The sequence below is a fragment of the Pogona vitticeps genome, chromosome 3, assembly GCF_051106095.1.
Source record: "Pogona vitticeps strain Pit_001003342236 chromosome 3, PviZW2.1, whole genome shotgun sequence".
Taxonomy (NCBI): Eukaryota; Metazoa; Chordata; class Lepidosauria; order Squamata; family Agamidae; genus Pogona; species Pogona vitticeps.
Genome location: NC_135785.1, coordinates 156,905,603 through 156,925,535, shown reverse-complemented (window position 1 = coordinate 156,925,535; position 19,933 = coordinate 156,905,603). Strand labels below are relative to the sequence as shown.

At 40.8% G+C, this 19,933-nt stretch overlaps 1 long non-coding RNA gene across 2 annotated transcripts in view; it reads right to left on the bottom strand.

The window, feature by feature from the left end:
* Positions 1–1,621: 1,621 nt before the first annotated feature.
* Positions 1,622–19,933, bottom strand: part of LOC144588469 (uncharacterized) — an 89,896-nt gene continuing 71,584 nt past the window's right edge. For both annotated transcript variants that reach the window (XR_013544043.1, XR_013544044.1), the window contains exon 3: positions 1,622–18,099. This is a non-coding gene — a long non-coding RNA (uncharacterized LOC144588469). The remainder of the gene's footprint in view (positions 18,100–19,933) is intronic.

Below are 19,933 nucleotides of genomic sequence, written 5' to 3'. Positions count from 1 at the left end.
ACTGGCAAAACGTCACGAAGAACAACTTTCAGAACATGGCCAAAGAGGCCGAAAAACCCACAACAACCATTAGATCCTGGCCGTGAAAGCCTTCGTGAATACATCCCTGTTATTCTCTGGTGGCCTCTCATCCAAATAGTAACCAAGTCCAATACCACTTACCTTCCAAAATTAAATGACATCTAAGTGAGGTCAGGATTACAGATGGTAGGCCTGTCTGAGACCCACCCAAAGCATGCCTCGGGCATCGCCCCATCAAGCCACCGCATGGCTTCAAATTGCAAAGCTGTGCTGATCTGTTTCCAACAGCCCCACAGCCCCGCAGATTGACCACTGTTAGTAGCACTGGCCCTGTTCATGTGATGATGATGTGTTGGAAGTTGCAAGCTACCTCAGTTACCTCATGGGGGCAAAAACTTTTCCTTTGCAGGCAAATCTGATGTTGCTGAAGATCAGAGTCTTCCACGGCTGCCTTTTGCCTCATGCTCCGATGGGGCCCAAAAGAGCCTGCTTTCCGGATGCTGTGTGCCTGAGTGCCCGATGGGGCAACACACTCTACTTTGCTGCTGCCAGTGCCCCGATGGGGCCCAAAAACCTGTCCAGGCATCGCCCCATCCCACGGCTTGAGACTGCAGAGTTTACCTTGTGCCAGCCACTGCCACCATCTCTTTTCTTCGTCAATAACAAAACAAACAACACCATTGCATGGCTTCAGACTGCAGAGCTGGGGCAAAACAGATATGATCAAGTAAATACATGAAAAGGGGTACACTTTAGCTCCACCTCTCAGTTCTTGCTTTCTGCATGCTGGCAATGACAGTTCGGAAAGGCAAAGGCTGAACAGGGCTAAACCCATAGGAGAAATCCAGTTGTCCATGAAAAGGAAGAGAGAGGCCTAGTTTATGTGAGAGCTACTTGTCCAGACAGCGGGCATTAGTTTTCTCTTTAGAATTTGGCGTCCACAGAATGGAGCCCATACGAGCACAATTTCTATCACCTACTCCTATTTAGGTTTCTGTATATTGCCATTTTGAACTATTGCCTGTGCCTGGAACAAACTGTCTCAGGCTGCAATGCTTCACCTACTTACTGTGATGTGGGAGCCCACTGAATTCTGGAAAGTTCATGCAAATGTGGCCTGACAAAAATAATTAGTCCAGAGTGAAAGTGGGCAGCAGCAACAGGCTGAAGGGTCACAAACATTAGCCTGAAGTGTCAAAAGAATTTTCTAGTTTCATTGTTTATATGATCAGCAAGGCTTTTTCTTAAGTAACCCAGTGTCATCTCTGGCATTTTGAGAGATCCATCATTTAAATATGCACCAGATTACATAAAGGAAATTAGGGTGTTTCATTCCTTTCATCTTTTCAGTCAAAACAGACCACGATCTGGTTGTTTCAAGGGCATCTTTCAACTGATAGTTGTGCAGGGATATATTCGAGAATGATTTGACAATTTTCAAATGTTCTCATCAAGACATTTCAAGGCTCAGGCAGAAGGGTAAATCAGTGCTTTTCGACATCCTTCTAGATTGTTCAACAAAGCAATACACAACCCAGAGCAGAGCGGCGCAGCCACTATTTGCTAACAATACCATTGTCTGAAAGGATTGTTGTCCCTAGCAGAGTTCAAATGGGTAGAATGTGGTGAGGCAAATGCTTTATGCCCAGTGTCTCCAAGAATTTATGTCTGCTACATTTTACCACTCAACAGGAAGCAACAGCCTACGTTTCAGTGGCTAGTATGGCTCTCAAATAACCTTGAAGATCAAATAACCTTGAAGAGGTCCCAATTCCCCTGACGGTAGAAAAGGAAATTTCAAGTATACGAGTCTGTCATTTGCTATTTGTTTAACTCCTTAGCTGGAGACAATGTGTTTGTAGTCATAAGATCTAGTCCTGCTGTCTTCCCAGGCAGGCAAAACTAGTTCTAATGGGGCTTCCAGAAGAGATGAAAGAGTTGAACTATATCAACAGGGAAAAGAGAAGCACACATCAGATAGAAAATACCATAAAGCTTATGATGCAGAATATTTTGAGCACACAGGAACCATGCTGGCATTAGAGAGTGTTCTGTCTTCAGTAAGCTGCAGCAAAACATTGTCCTTATCCACATGCCACCCTGGATGAAGTATTGCATAGTTCATTTGTATTCTGGTACTAGTCCTGATTGAACAAGTAGGTGAATGGAGAACTTGGAAAGTATTTTTTTAAAATTAATTCATTACAGTAGCAGTTTCTAGGAACCAAAAGATAAATTAGTGTTATATCTACAATTTTTTAAAACACAACTCTCTATTTTTTGGCTCTATCTTTCCATCCTGACTAGAGATGGGGATGAATAAAAAATGGTGATTTGTTCTGATCTGTTATTCATCAAGGTTAACAAATCAATGAATACGAATATACAAATATTCTTTGACAAATCGACAAATAGATTTGTCAATTCATCTGCACTTTAAATGGCTATAACACTGGCCCCCGATGACCTAGAGACACCAAGATATGGCTATTTATTGTTCACATTTCATTGTATCTCTCTCTCTCTCTCTCTCTCTCTCTCTCTCTCTCTCTCACACACACACACACACACACACACACACACACACACACACACACACACACATGCACACACACACACACACACACATGTACAGTGAGGTGGATTATTTCTGCTATTAAAGATGAATGAATGAATGAATAACGGGTCTCAGCTAGATTAGTAAAAAATAATTCACAGCTATTATAACGTAATGGAATAACTATGACTAGGGATGTACAGGGGGAAACACTTAGTGTTTCTTATATTTGGGGACCTTTAAGTGGGTGCCTTTTTTGTTTTTGTATTTTTTTTATGTACTAGTCCTTTAATTTTACATAAAAAGGAAAGCCATTTATAGGTTTCCCGTTTGTGTTGTGCCTTTTCTAGCACTCCAAAGCCCTAAATAACCCTTTAAAACAGCAGAGGCAAGGTGGCAGAGACTCAGTCTACTTGAAAAGAAAGCAACAGTAAATGAAAAAGAACAATTATCATTAGAATTACACAGCCATAGTTTATACTATTACACATTCAAAATAACTGTCTGGGTTCCATGCCATTCACCCATCACAATAATGCATTAGGGGTGGCAGCACAGTAGAAAAAAAGGCAAGGAAGCACCAGCCAGCCAGTCACTGGCTGCCTGGTACACAGTGATACCCACTCATCAAAGCAACAAACAACAACACCAAAAACAAGAGAGAATTGCCCTAAGTTGTGCCCATACCCATCATATCCCATCACAGAGACCACCTCGAACTCAGACATTTTGCAGAAGAAAACAAAACACTGCCTCCTACAAAACAGAGTCAGTGCACAATAAATATACTAGGTAACAACTAAATATCCAAACAAGAAAAGCACCCACATCCACAGACACAAGGGAAAAACAACAACACAAAAAAGACATGCACAGCCCCTCTCCTAAAACCAAGAAAAAGTGACAGGCAAATAAAGGCAAAAAATATGATCAAAGCGCCACCCTACCATAAGTACTAGAATATTGTATTTTTTTGTCCCCCCACTACCCCTTCATGCCTTATCTTCTATTCTTTGAGTCCAGCAGGCAGGTACAGACAGGGAAGCAAGTAATAAAAATAATCAAAGAGAGTAAACAACCAAGCCAAGCAATAACAAACTAAAACAGGGGTGAGGAATTAAAGCAGGAAAAAGGCAAAAAAGCAAAGGATCCAGCAGGCAGGAAGCAATCCAAGATGGAGGGTACCAAGATCTCAGCATGCAGCAGTCCCCCAAAGGAGTGACAGAAGCAAACAGAACTCCCTTCTAAGTTCTAGGCTATTTTCCCCATTCAAAATTCCTGCAGCCCTGGATGTTCTGATAGGCTGGCTTCTGACGGCCCTTGCAAAGAAACCACAATACCCAACTAATTGAGGTGGCTTCCAAACAACAGGTAGAAGTTTTTCATGTAGTCTCTTTTGGACAAAAAAACCAGTCTTTCCATTTAAAGAAAATCATTATAAGGCCCATCCCAAAGAAACCAAATTCATTATTTTAATAACTATAGGCTTGTTGCCAAAGTGTAACCCTACTGGTCCTCCTGGATCTTTCGGCGGCCTTTCATAATGTTGACCACAATATCCTTCTGAGATGGCTATTGAGTTTAGGATTTGGGGAATCCATTCTTTGGTGATTTCAGTCTTTCCTTATGGGCCAGTCTCAGATGGTACAGCTTAAGGAGGTGATGTCCATCCCTTGGGACCTCTGTTACACTGTCTCTCAGGGTTCAGCTGCTTCCCCATTGCTTTTCAATATCTATATGAAACTGCTGGGAAAAGTCATATGGAAACTTTGAATTTGTTGTCATCAGTATGAAGATGTCATACAGTTCCATCTTTCATTTGCAGGTGATAATGTGCAGGTTCTTGAGTGCTGCCTACCATCAATATTGGACTAGATGAGGGCCAGTAAACTAAAACTGAATCCAGATGAGATGGAGAGCCTACTGTTGGGAGGATTGTTGGACCAGTTACAGGGATATTTACCTGGCCCCAACAGGGTTACACTCCTCCTGAAAGATCAGCTTGGGTGTACTTGTGGACAAATCTCTCTCTATGGAGGCACAGATATCTCCTGTCGTAAAGAGTGTCTTTCCTCAACTTTGTCCAATTGCCCAACTGCACCCGTAACTGGATAAAAAGAGCCTAACAACAGTGGTCTATGCACTGGTAATCTCTAAAATAGATTACTCTAATAGTCTTTACGTAGGACTGCTATCAAAGTTAGAACAGAAACTTCAGCAGTTCCAAAATGCTGCTGCCGAACTGATCATAGGTATCAGCAGTTATGAGCACATATCTCCAGTCTTGGCACACCTTTGTTGGTACCCTGTTAATTTCTGTGCCCAATTCAAGGTGCTGGACATGACTTATGAAGCCCTTAATGGTTTAGGACCTCAGTATTTGTTGGAACGTCTCTTACACAAAACATCTATCAGTCCCAACCATTCCTTGCAGTTCTCAAGGTTAAAAATAGTGACCCTCAAGCTGGTGAAAAGATCTAAAACCAAGAGCCATGCTTTCTAGGTCATGGCCCCTTTCCTCTGGAACAAGCTTCTAACAGAGGTTTGACAGGTGCCGTCCCTCTTATTTTTTCATAATAAAATCAAATATATAAAACTGTCCTTTATTAGTGCTTTTCAGAATTAATCTGACATGTACAAATTTGTTTTAGATTTGTTAATTTTATTTAAATGCAAGTTTTTAGCTAGTCACATGGTTTTATTGTATTTATTGTGTACTGCAATTTTGTATTGTTGATTTTAGTGATCATTTGATGTGTTGTGAGCCAGCCAGCGAGTGTTTGCACTAATGGAGCAGCAGAAAGAAAGAAAGAAAGAAAGAAAGAAAGAAAGAAAGAAAGAAAGAAAGAAAGAAAGAAAGAAAGATTGATTGATTGATTGATTGATTGATTGATTGATTGATTGATTGATTCTCAGTGATTTGAAAGAAGGTGAAAGAGTATCAAAAGGTTAAATGAAAGAAGGAACATGAAAGAAACACAAAATGTTTGTGTACCCCTCTTATAAGCACAAATCATTTATATTTTAGAGGCACTTGCAAAGAGAAGATGGACTATATGAAAAATACCCTCTTTTCTCTTTTCTGTTTTTCTTTTAAACACTCCTACAGCAATATTCTGTTTGTCATAACTCCTGGAGGAGAGCATTCCACAAGCGGGGTGCCACCTCTGAGAAAGCCTAGATTCTAGCGGATGCTTTCTGGGATTCCATCTGTGAGAACCAAGTCAGATGGGGAGCCAAACTAGGCAGAAGATGTTCAGACAAGTAACAAGGTTCCGAAGCATTAGACAGAGACGCTATGATAAATTTAGATTCGAGCAGCAGCGTTCTAGAACAAAGAGAAGGAAAAAGATAGCAGTCCTTTAGCTCCCGTGTAAATGGCCTGTCCTAAAAGCCATGAACATGAACTCCAGACTAGGACTGTCAACAGCATTGCATTCCCTGAGATTTCAGAGTCAAAGCCTGTAATCTGGAAAATGGAACCCAAAATCTGACTCAAAGGGCCAAAATTGAGACCTTGTAACCCCAAGAGTCCACTCTGACCAAGATTAGCAAGGCTGGCATCAAAGACCAGATTGTACCAAACTGTTCATTTCATTCAATTGAGAATGATTACAGTTCTTTTTTCTGCCTGGGGGGCCTCAGGCTCAAATGTCATAGTCTTCAAAAGCAGGAAACCAGTTTTGATTTCCTTGTCTAACGTTTCACATGAGCTTCTCATAGTGTTGGCCTTCTATTCCAAACCAATGAAGACTTCATTCTGCAGGTTTAAATTAGGATAAAGCTCCTCCTAGAGAAAAAAATATAATACTTTATGCGAGTGTTTTTGATAGACCTATCCATACTGAAGTTACATAGGAACATATACATTATTTTCCAGTAGGGATCCTCTGCTATGCTGTAACAAATACAGAAATGTGACAAAGCCATTTAAAATTGTAGGATACAGATGACTGCCTAAGAAAATCACATGAGTTCTCTGAAGATAGTTAAGTATTACTGTACATATTTTGGTAACTTGAAATTGCAGTGATGTGTTTTTTAACATACACTAAACAGAAAAATGCAACAATACTTCTTTTTCGGAAATTATCCTGTAGTAGGATTTCCCTTAGAAAGTGCCTTGTAGAATAACCCCAACTTTCATAATGCTAAGAATAGAAGGTAAGATTGGGACTGCAAACCGAGTACAGAAATGTTCAGATGGCAACATTTATCAGACAGAATCTAGAATTGTTTCCAACAAGCTGATGACATCTTAACAACAATCATTGTTGTTGTTGTTTAGTCATGTCTGACTCTTTGTGACCCCATGGACCAGAGCACGCCAGGCCCTCCTGTCTTCCAGTGCCTCCCGGAGTTGGGTCAAATTCATTCTGGTGGCTTCGATTACACTGTCCAACCATCTCATCCTCTGTCGTCCCCTTCTCCTCTTGCCTTCACACTTTCCTAACATCAGGGTCTTTTCCAGGGAGTCTTCTCTTCTCATGAGATGGCCAAAGTGTTGGAGCCTCAGCTTCAGGATCTGTCCTTCCAGTGAGCACTCAGGGTTGATTTCCTTTAGAATGGATAGGTTTGTTCTCCTTGCAGTCCAGGGGACTTTCAAGAGTCTTCTCCAGCACCACAATTCAAAAGCATCAATTATACAACCTTGTCATACTCCTTTCCCAATTTTGAACCAATCAGTTTTTCCATATCCAGTTCTAACTGTTGCTTCCTGTCCCACATATAGATTTCTCAGGAGATAGATAAGGTGGTGAGGCACTCCCATTTCTTTAAGGACTTGCCATAGTTTGTTTTGGTCCACACAGTCAAAGGCTTTTGCATAGTCAATTAAGCAGAGGTGGATGTTTTTCTGGAACTCTCTGACTTTCTCCATAATCCAGCGCATGTTAGCAATTTGGTCTCTAGTTTCTCTGCCCCTTCGAAATCCAGCTTGTACTTCTGGGAGTTCTTGGTCCACAAACTGCTGAAGTCTACCTTGGAGGATTTTGAGGATAACCTTGCTAGTGTGTGAAATTGGAGCACTCTTTGGCACTGCTCTTCTTTGGGATTGGAATGTAGCCTGATCTTTTCCAGTCCTCTGGCCACTGTTGAGTTTTCCAAACATTGTTGTACTGGGAGCCAATACCAAAGTTTTACAAATAATATTTAAAAAGATATTAGAGGTTCTGAGTCTTTTCCTCTAATTTTGTTGTTGTTATTATCCTCTCTACTCCTTATTAATTCTCCCATCCTCCAGTAATGAGAATTGGCATGACAGTACATGCAGTCAAACTTGTGAAGGAGGACACTGGGCAGGAAGGATCACAGCAACTTGCTTTGCAGTTAAAATGCAAGGGTTGGAAGTATTTTTTTTTCCTCTTTACACTCTGAATGTATACCCTCCTCCATTAACCCAGAAGGTGGCAAAAAGCACTAGTAGATAACCTTTAACAACGCTCTTTTTGCTGTTCTCATTCCATTTTGTCCGTTAGTTAGTTATGAACTGTCAAGCTGGAACCAACTTTAAGCAACCCTAATAGGTAAGTGAGGTATTTAAGGAGCAGTTTTACCAGGTCCACACACACCTGGGTGAGTTTCTGCAGCCAAGTGGGGATATGAACCAGGTTTCAGGAGTCCCAGTCCATCACTCTATCCACTACACCACATTGGGTACCTCTGCTAGAACGGTACTTCAATCAAAATATTTGATCTGGACCCCAGTTTGGGAATTCTTAAAACAGACTAATTGGTTTCAGACTGATTCAGAGACTACTGAGTTGAAATCAGTCCCAAACCCAATTGTGAAAAATTATCCCATAATGCAAAATCAAAAGTAAATGCGGCAGTTTGGATCATGCGAAAACACAGTGGAGGAAAAAAAAAATAAGAACATCCTTCTTGCCCATACTTTGCTCATTAGTGACTTCAGTCTCAAGTTGCTGGTATTCAATTTAAAAAAAAAGAAAAAAGAAAGAGGAAAGTAACATGGGATGTCTCATTCAGGCCAGCATCTTGTTTGAATTACTGCAAACAGAATGACAGTTGTGGAAGAAGAGGCAGTGAACTGGTCAGGTTGTGGGTGTGTAGATGTATACCTAAAAACAGAGCCCGAGAATGTCACTTGTTTGAATGACATCTCCCAGACTTCTGGCTAGGGAGATTCTGGGAGCTCTTATCCAAATATGTCATCTTACCTCTACTGAATATCTAAAGGGCAAAGAAGCCTTCTCCTGGTATGGTCATCATTATGATTCTCTGATTATGACATTCTGATTCATTGACACAGTTGTTGAGTAGCTGTCGCTATACTGTATCTTAGATGCATCATTCATTATAATGGCTGTTGGCTGGTGTGGGTCTGGTGATTTTAAAAAATCCATTAAATTGAATAGGAACACAAAATTGGGCACTGTGACACACCTTGTGGGGTCTAGGGTGTTAGTTGGTTATTGCAATTGTCCCAGTCAGATTACATACATATTCAAAATGAGATTTAATAATTGCAGGATGGGAAATTGGGCTGGTGTCTAGTGCCAGAACAAAGGCACAGGAGGCAGTTAAAAGCCCAACAGCGGCATGGACACTCCTGGAAAAGGGAACCAGCCCAATTAGGGAAAGGAACTCAAGAAGGTGCAGGTTCACCCTAAATAGCTTTCAGGCATCATCAGAAGGCTGGGACTACTCCTAACCAAAGAAAAAACGGAAGGCCCAACCACATCCCTCACTTTACTAGGGATAGAGATGGACACGATGTAGGAAACATCAAGGCTGCTTGACAAGCACCTAGCGGAGTTTATGACTGGGATAGCAACACTATGGTAAAGATGAAAGGTGTCGCTAAGAGAGCTCCTGGAGATAATAGGGTACCTAAACTTTGTCTGTAAAGTGGTAGCACATGGACGCACATTTCTGCAGCAACTGTGCAAGGCTATGAAGGATTTGCATCATCAGCTACACAAAGGACCAGGCTTACACTGGGAGCGAGAAAGATCTATTAGTTTGGAGTCAGCTTTTAGCAGAAATAAGAGGACCTCCTCCTAAGAGGCAAACTGGGCTGAAAACAGATTTCCAGGTTGGATTTCAGACATTCAAATTCTCATGGGGCCAGAAAATATTCCACGACTCACTCAGTGTAAGTTTGGTTGTTGTGGTTATTTAAGCCTTGTGTATGAAAGTTTAAAAAAACCCACACTGAATGTGGGAAGAATCAGTGCACACCGACTCATTCATTTAGTTGGTCTCCATGTTGTACAGAAAAACAAATAATAAAAACTGTGCCAAAAACCCCTGCCTATGTTTAGCATGAGGAGGGTTAGAAATATTTGATAACACAGAATGACAGTGCCAATTAGCTGTTAGATCTTTGTTTTCATTCAGTGCTGCATGTTTTAAACAAATAAACAACATTGCTTTAGAAAACCACTTGGGCAAAATTCATATTCATTCTTAAAATGAACTTCACTGGAAGAACTTTATTTTTGGATGGCCTTAAATCATTGTATAGCATCGTTTTCCACTCTGGATGAATGGCACCCTATCAAGCAGTAAATTAAATTAACTATCTCCATGTGAAGCATATTGCAGTGCTTATTTCAGAATACTGCAGTCTGCTTAGGAAATAAATCTGGGAAATCAATAGTTCACAAGGATGTGAATCACCTAATCACTTCTACAGGAATTGAGAATTGTTTCCCTGCACACTTTCACATTTGTAAAACAGAGATTAAATTCAAACTATATCCTAGATAAAGATAGTTATCCTCATGTCTTGATGCAATCAGCAGGGACTAAATTAGTAACATGTGGCATTGATTGCAACTATTAAATCCTTTTCATATGTAGTGCTTTTAAGCCAGCTTTTGTCTATCCTGTATTTATGCATCTAATTTTTCCTGACTAAATGCAGTGCTTTACATGTTCCTTACTAAAATTGATTTTGTTTCTATTGGCCCAGTTCTCTAATCTGCTAAGGTTATTTTGAATCCTGATATATTAGCTACTCCTCAAATGTTGATGTTATCTGAAAATTTAATAAGCATTTTCTTCTCATCTTTAAAGATACTGAACAACATCAGGCCTAAGAGAGAACCCCACAACACCCTATTGTTATTTTCCTCCAGGGTAAGGAACCATTAATGAACACTCTTTGGGTGTAGCATGTCAACCAGGTACAAATTCACATCATATAGTTTATATTTTATCAGTTTTTCCAGAAGAAGGAGGAGTGACCTTGTCAAAAGCCTTGCTGAAATAAAGACACACTGCATCAACAGCATTCCCCTTATCTACCAAGTTAGTGACTCTATTAAAAAAAAGAGAGAGATAAGATTAGTCTGGTATGACTTTCTTTAGAGAAACTCATGTTAAGTGTTAGAAATCATACTTTGTTAAGTGCTCACAGCCTGACTATTTAATAGTCTGTTCTAGAGCATTTCTTGGTGTTGACATCAAGCCCACTGGTCAGCAGTTGCCAATACCTCCCTCTGTCTTTTCAAAGAAAATGCTGACATTTGCTTACCTCCAGTCTTCAGGCATCTTAATTTTTCTCCATAAACTCTGAATGGTGATAAACAGAGACTCTAAGAATACACCTGCAAGCTCCTTTAGTACCTTGGATGGATGTGATCCTGAAGACATTTTCAGTCATGTACATTTTCTCATTTAAGAAAAATTAAAAGCATGCACAGCAGCATTAATTGTTTTTTCGGAGCACAAACTATATACATTTGAAAAAAAAAAAGAAATTTTAGGCTACAAAGAATTTCTTTTCCATCCCTATGCCTCCATTCATCCTATTGGATGGGGAAAAATCTATCTTTATGGATAGTCTATATGTATTTGCTGGATCCATGTCATCCTGCAAACTTCAGATAATCTAGGAAAGCTGCAAGTCAGTGTCTTTCAACAACTTTTGCTCTCTAGATGTCCTTTACCTCCCAGAATCCGTTGCCAATGGTCAAGTTGATTGCAGCTCCTGAGGGTTAAAATTGAAGACATCTGGGTACCAAAACCAGAGAATTATTATTGTAAATATTGTTATAACCAAGTCTGCTGAGAAAAATACAGTTGTAACATCACTAATGGTGGCAGAAAGGCCCAGATGAAGCTCTTCCAAGCAGGTGGCTTCTATTGTCCTTGTATTCATTCCACCCAGGGTTATTCTAGGGAGGAGAAAAACGGCATCCTTCTTTGGGCAATTATTGGAATGGCTCTAATCTTATTTTTCCTTCTTATTTGTTTTGTAGTACTAAAACTTTTTTGGTGCAGTACGTGCTGTATGATTTTAAAAACAGCAAGGAATTCATCCCCATTTGCCTTGTTGCCATCAGTGACGCATGGATAGACCAGTGGCTAATCCTGCACTACCAGTGGTAGACTGGTTTCTACTAGTGCTGTGCAAGAAGAGGCACATTCACATGAATAAAATCCAGCGCACTAAGGTATTACAACAGGGATGCACCGAGGCCCAAGATGCAAGGCCTGATCATAGCCCGTCTCTGAGAAACAATTGTGCACCCAGTCCCACAGAGGTAGGTTTAGGTCTCTGGCTGAGGAGCCAGAGGTTGGGAGTTCAGTTCCTCAGTGTGCCTTCTTGACAGGGGCTGGACGTGATGGTCCATTGGGTCCCTTCCTGCTCTGCAGTTCTAAGCTGATGATGATGATGATGATGAACTTGATGCAGAGAGCTGCAGTGGCACAAACAGTAACACCACTGCTGACGGAATCCCATATCTGAGGAAAAAGAAAGGGCATGTTTAATGAGCTTTTATGTATAATTCATATTCAATTTATAAAAAGAGAAGGAAGCAAAGAGCTTCATGGATACAAATTTTCACCATGTTCATTCTCCTCTTTCCATGCAACTGCCCTCAGCAAAAGAAAGTTTTGTCTCAGAAAATCGTTTTGTAAGTCAATATGTCTTCCTGCCCGAAATTAAAATTAAAAAGGCATTAGTTTGCTTTTGCAAAGTGTTTAATCTTTTCGTAATTTGGAGGAGCATCTATAGCTGTTTTTATTTGCCTCAGCATTCTGTCCTAGTGTGGCATTTAAATAATTAAGCATGAACTATAATCTAGTAATGCCTCTTTGAGAAGCAAATTTCTTGCTTATCCTTTCTGTCATTGAGAGTAAGAGATGTCATTTTAATTATATTCTGCACATTCTGACTGATAGCAGAAAGGTAAATGAGGTGTTCATAAAACTGACCTTAATGAAATTCCCAAGCCTAGACTCTGCTTTGCGCACTGCAGGTTCATTCAATCTTCTTCCTTAAGCCATTCTAATTTAGAAAGTTGCTGGGCCTTCTCTTTCATTTTAAATTTTCATGACAAATTGTGGCATTCCAATTTCACTGCTAATCAGCAGGAACTAATGTTTTCCAAAGGTCTGGAAAACCATTTTGTTCTTGTGTTTTCAGGTGCTTAATTCCTCCATGCTCCCTTCACAATTGTTTGCTCTGTTTATGGGGGCAAGTGTAAAATAAATAACACTTATGTGGACATTCAGAAGTGACTGGAAAGCAAAATGACAGTTGACAGATGTTTCCTTGGCGAAATGGCCTAGAATGGTCACACTGAATCATGTCACTTCACAAGCTAGTCATAAATGCTCAAACATTCAGTAGGTGCAACTGGCAGGTGTGTTTGAGTTGTTGTGATTTTGCTTCAGATAGCAACATGCTCTGGTCTCAATGATCCAGAAGAAAAATGGCTTCATTAGCAGGGTTAATGACTTCATTGGCTGCCCTCCTTTCAAGTTTCCTTGTTACCTTTGCACTTAAGGTACAATCTTCACAAGTTTAGTTCCAAATGAGGTGTGGAAGGAATGGAACTAAATCTCCCCATCAGTATATTGGTGTAAACTACTATGCATCAGCTGTGGTTCCTGAACACTTTCAAGGACTGTGCCATATGCATGCATTTTTTTAAAAAAATGTGCTGACAAGTCAATTCTGACTTATGTCGACTATTTTCTGGATTTTCTAGGCAGAGAGTACTCAGAAGTAGTTTAACATTCCCTTCTTCTGGGGGCATTGTGGGACTGTGTAGCTTGCCCAAGGCCACACAAGCTGGCTGTTCTGGGAGGCACAGTGGAGACTTGAACTTCCAAACTCTGGCTTTGCAGCCAGATACCTAAACCACTGAACTATCCAGTGGATTATAGTGTCTGAATGACAGGTAATTAAGGCAAGCATTACGGCAGCATGGCTGGAGTGGAAAGGGTGGAGGTTGATGCTGTGGGGGGAGTTCCAGGGTACAGCCTCCTCTGGGGTTTCGGGTATGCCCCCAGATATATTGTTGGTTCAATTGGGTGGCAATGTTCTGACCAAGTGGTGTGGCAAGGCTGTCATTTTGGAAATACTGAGAGATTTCCAGGCCTGGAAATTCAGACTCCCTGCTATGAGAATTGTGTGGTCCACCATGATCCCCCGTTATGTTTGGAGAGTGGAATGCAACCCACAATGTATTAACCATGTCAGGAAGAAAGTTGATAAGGAAGTTTGTAGAGCAATGAGCAAGGGCTTGTGTACTGTAATAGGCCACCCGGATATCTGTTTGAATAGGCTGGAACTGTATAGAAGTGATGGAGTTCGTTTGTCTGAGCAGGACATGGAAATATTTTGAGAGACCTACGGAGGGGCTTGCATGCTGAATTGCTTGGCTTGGTGGGGGAAATGGTGCATAGCTAGGCTAACACATTCCAGTGGTGGGTAGTGCAGAAAAAACAAGGATCAGTGACCAGGGAGTACATGGGAGGTGATAGCACAGATGACCTCACGGCACTGCGGATTGTGAGGTTACAGTGCTGGGGGAGCTGACATGTTGGGGCCCTCCCCGGGCTGGAGATCACCAATGAGAAGGGGCTTATAGGCCCGAGAGAGGTTGCATCAGGTGCCAGCCAGCGTTGAGCTGTCTGAGGCACAGTGCAACAATGGGGCATGGGACTCACCCGTAAAAGGTTGGGGAAGGGGTCCAGTGAGACCTTTGGCCTCAAATCTGATCCCACACTACCACAGGCCCCTGATTGGTAATAGCATTTGGTATCATTACCTGCTGAATAAAGTGGCCCTAGTCTAACCCATCAACTGTATGTTTCCTCTTTATTCTGGGGTGGGGGGACAATGTATTCTGATTCTCAGTAAGCTCTCCTTGTTTCAGTGACAATCAAAATTCCATCTAGGAAAGGGATACTGCAGTTCTCCTAGGCATCAGGAAATACAGGAGCAGTATATTTTCCAGCAGCTCATCCTTAATACACTGGAGATTTCATTGGCAAAAGAAAATACTCCACAACTCATTCAATGCAGGTTGGGGGTTTAACTCTTGTGTACAAGGGTTTTAAATAGGTGCAGTTAGGTTGTTATTGTTTAGTCGTTAAGTCGTGTCCGGCTCTTTGTGATCCCATGGACCAGAGCACGCCAGGCCCTGTCTTCCACTGCCTCCCGGAGTTGGGTCAAATTTATGTTGGTGCAGTTGTACCACAAAATAAATGAAATTACTACTTATGTTACCATCATAATGTACTTTGGTTGTATGTTAGTTTACTGCAAAATAATTGCAAGTAACTAATTATATATATTTCATTACTTTCAAGTTCTGTTTTAGCCAGGCATTTTAATCTATTGTAACAGTGGATCCCAGTTTTGGTTAATCCAGGTATTCTTAGACTGCAACTCCCAGAAGTCTTTGCTGGCTGGAGTTTCTGGGAGTTGCAGTCTAAGGACACCTGGGTTACCCACGGTTGGGGACCACAGTATTATATAATGATTTTAATGGATAGTGGGTTTTTTTTTACTGTGCGATTGTACTGTTTTTGTTTGGTTCAGACAGACAGTGGAGTTGATTGTTTAAAGAGTAGTTTATGGTAAGATTCATAAAACTTTATCTGATCTGAGCAATAACATTCTACATGCTACACTGCTCTAAAATCACAAAAAACTGGATGGCACAGCAAATATGCTACACTTTCAAGTGGTCAAAAATAAGATTAATAGGAGAACAGATTTCAAAGACTTACACAGGCAGTGACCCTGGGATTTGATCTTGACTGAGTTAAGTACACTCTACTTCTTTTCTTCTAGTGCTTTCTGACATCATATCTCACTTTAACTGCAGACAATTATAGTGAAGTTGATGATGAGATTCATAAAGCTTTAACTGATTAAAGCAATAACAAAACTGAAATACAGAATAAAATATAAGAAAGCATTGGTTCATTAAGTGGCATGAAATCACAGTATGCAACATAAGACAAAATATAGATTAAACATAAGTGGTAGAACAAATTGAGGACAACAGAATAGAATACACAAAGTAATGTGTTGGATCTTGATAAGATTCAGTTTTCATTTGGCTTCACTGAACTTAGTGAATTGTTTAGGTCCCGCCAAAATAGATCATAGCAGACCAGCTTGGGAAATTGTTGGAGCAGTTCAATGTTATCCAATTAAAAAAATAAATAAACAAAGACTATTTGTTAAAGCTAGCACAAACAACGAGCGATTTCTCAGTAGGAAATGCAAATTCAAGAATTTTGAGAGCTTTCATGGATTAGGATCATTTACTTTGTTAGGTGTGTACCTGGGTGCATAAGTTCAAAAGCTCTTGACAAGATGGATTTCACCAGGCACGTCTTTCTCAGATGTAAGTCAGGATAGATGCAGGCTGTGTTAGAGCTGTTGTTTTAAAGTCACGGGGCCAGACACACACAGAAAGTCCGAGTCCTCCATCTTGGAATTAGGGTGATAATTTAGTACTCACTAGATTTAGCCAATTGGGGTCAGATTAAAGTCGAAATAATATTACCTAGTGGTTGCAGTAGGAAGGCGACAAATCTTTTACACTAATCTGAGTCAAAGGGTAATTGAAACCTCTCCTAAACAGGAGCAAACACAGTGTGTGGTTAGGCTTGGCATCTCAGCAAGAATGAGTAAATTAGTATGACTTCTCCACATCTCTATTTCAGAGATAATATTTTGATTGGCTAGCCAGGGTTGGTGGAGTGGACAGAGTGATGGAGTAGGACTCAGGAGACCTGGTTCGAATCCCCACTTTGGCATTAAACTCACTGAGGGAAATAGAACTGGTAAAACTGCTTCTTATATATTTCAATTACATTGAAAACCCTACTAGGGTCTCCTTATGTTGATTCTGACTTAACAGCATATAACACAATCAATTTTGTGGTGGTGGGGAGGCAGTATCAACTGGATATTTACCTCTGTCCAATGGGAGGCTATCTTGGAGAGTGGCCCTTCCAAGTCTTTTGTGATCTGCTAAAGGCAAATGGGACAGTAAAGGTGCAACTGTCTTTTTGGCTGATGCCTTCTCTGTCATTGCTGCTTAATTAGGCAATTAGCAGTGTATGGCCACCTCACACCTGATACAAAAAGTAATCAGTGTGTGACAGCCTTCTGGAGTACAGATGATCTTTCATGGAAGATAACCAGTCCAGCATACTTTCATTGAAGTATTGTGACAAGTTTTAATTTATAGCTAGATAGTGAATCAGAAAGCAGGTGTCTCTGTCACTAAAGATATAAGAAGAAGAAGAAACCTGGTTTCATATAACATATAACATATAAATAACCAAGTACATGAAAAAGACTTTGAACATCAATAGGATTTCTTCTGCTTTAGTTTCCGGTAGCATCTCTGCAGGAGAAGCAACTCCTAAATAGTCACATACCCTAGCAGTGGCAACAGTGGGATCCAGTTATTTGTGTGTTTGTGGCTGGATTGAGATAATAATCTTCAAAGTCAACAATGAGTCTCTGTTGAAAGGAATGAGCCAAGCTACTTTCCTTATGCTGGAATCACATCATTTTATAAGTAGGGCTGTACTTAAACAGAGAGGCATGAGGGCTAATTAAATGGCAGGGCCAATTAAACAAAAAGCTTCAGAACTTAACTTGAATGAGACTTGATTAATGCCTCAGCTTTATGCCAGTCATTTCCCCTGAACTGATTATTTGTCTTAAAAACTGAGTGGCTGGATGCTATTTGTCTACTAAACTCTCCGCCACAGGATAGAGAGAAGTGGATGTGATTAAGACCTGAAATTCTGAAGAAAGTATATTTACATAGAGACTTGAAATAATCAGCAGAAACTGGTTGTGAACTTCTCAGTTACTGTGTTGTTAAGCAACATGGTAACTCACATAGTTTCAAATATATATTCTTAAGAGCTATCACAACAAAATTTAATAATCAATGTAATATTTGTAGCACCTTCATAATCTCACCATCAAGACTTTGCTCATGTGCACACTTAAGATAATCACTTGTTTTGATAATTGTGTCATTCTGACATGCAAAACAGTCATCTTGTTTCTTTTTATGTTTGCAGATTTCTTTTGTAGCACAACATGGACTACTTGCATGATACCCTCTTCTTTGATTCCTTGTGTACGTTGACAGGATCCAGAGTACGTACAAATTGTTGCTCCTCTGCCTAGGGCTGCTTCTGTCAACCATGATTCTTCAGTTATTATTATTTTGTAAAGATGAAATATTTTTCTCATTGGCATCTATAACCTTTAAAGTTTAAACACAAACATATTGGAGCATACATGAACACACATGCACACACAGAGAAACTAATTATGCAAAAAGACTATACATTAGAGCTTGAGAAATTAATACAGTGGTGCCTCGCTAGACGATTGCCTCACTGGATGAAAAACCTGCTAGACGAATGGGTCCAGCGAGGGTTTTGGTGACTCACAGGACGATTATCCCTATGGCGGATTTTATGTAGTGCAGTATCACAGCCATAAATACTGCACTCCCAAGCCAACTTCACCAGAGCACAGAGTGCTATCCTCTGAAGATGCCAGCCACAGAGACTGGCGAAACGTTAGGAAGGACAACCTTCAGAACACGGCCAAAGAGCCCGAAAAACCCACAACAACCATTAGATCCCGGCGTGAAAGCTTTCGCGAATACATTGAATGCCTCTACGGGGAGGAAACAGTCAGACAGACCCAGAGACTGGAAACAGAAGCAAAAGAGCACACCTACTATGTTCCTTAACATTTCTACTACGCTGCAGAGACACAAAAACCATACCAGCCTTCCTCAGGACAAAAAGGACCATCATTCCCCCACAGGCCAACTGCATCTACGATCACCTGGAACATGCCCTCCTATGGGAAAGAATCCACACAACCCGCAAAAAACTGGACTCCACAGGCAAAGAACTACTAGGCCTACACATCACTATCAGCAAAAAAAAATAAGTCAAGATTGGGACAAGATTGATACCCTCTCTTACAAAAAGATGGAAAAAGAAATGATGAACCACACAGCCAGACAAAAACGAACATTCAACAAATGCCAAACAAGCCAACAGAAACCTACACTAGACACCACGTACATCATCATCAACCTATCGGGACGCCAACTCTCCCCAGAAGAAACCTCAGTCTTAAGCAAAGGAGGAAATTTTGCAGTAACACCCAGCAAAGTTCCTGTGGAAGACATAATTGCCAATGTGGAATCAGCATTATATAATCTTCCAGAAGAAAAAGCAGAGGAAATAAGAGGGGAAGTGACTAGGATCCTACGGAAAGCAAAAACCCCCAAAAGCAACATAATAAGAAAGGAGAGGAATGCCATCAAGTCCCTGAACTCAGACCCAGACATCATAATCTTGCCAGCAGACAAAGGCAACGCCAGAGTAATCATGGAAACAGAAGAATACAAGGACAAAATCGGAGAACTTCTAGACCCCATCACCTACAGAAAATTGAAACAGGACCCAACCAACAAAATCACAAAACAAACAAACATGCTGATCAGGAGTTCCCCCCTGCACCCCAATGTTCTTCAATGAATCTGTAAGACAGAAACTCTCCCAGCAAGACTATACGGACTCCCCAAATCCACAAGGACTCAATCCCATTCAGGCCCATTGTAAGTGCCATCATCTCCCCAACATATGAATTAGCCAAACACCTAGCGACCCTCCTACAGACCCACATTGGACAAACCTCATCCTACATCAAAGACTCAGGAGATTTCATAAGCAAGATCAGCACCCTAAAACTCAACCCTGGGGACAGACTGATCAGCTTTGACATAGTATCCCTTTTCACTAAGGTACTGATAAAAGACACTCTGACACTCATCCAGCAGATTTTTCCAGAAGACATCAAAGCCCTCTTCCAACACTGCCTAACGACCAGCTATTTCCAGTGGGATAATGAATTCTATGAACAGACAGATGGAGTGGCCATGGGCAGCCTCCTCAGCCCAGTTATAGCGAAATTCTACATGGAGCATTTTGAAAAACTTGCCCTGGCTTCAGCACCCCTCGCACCCACAGTCTGGTTCCGATATGTGGATGACACCTTTGCAATTTGGAGCC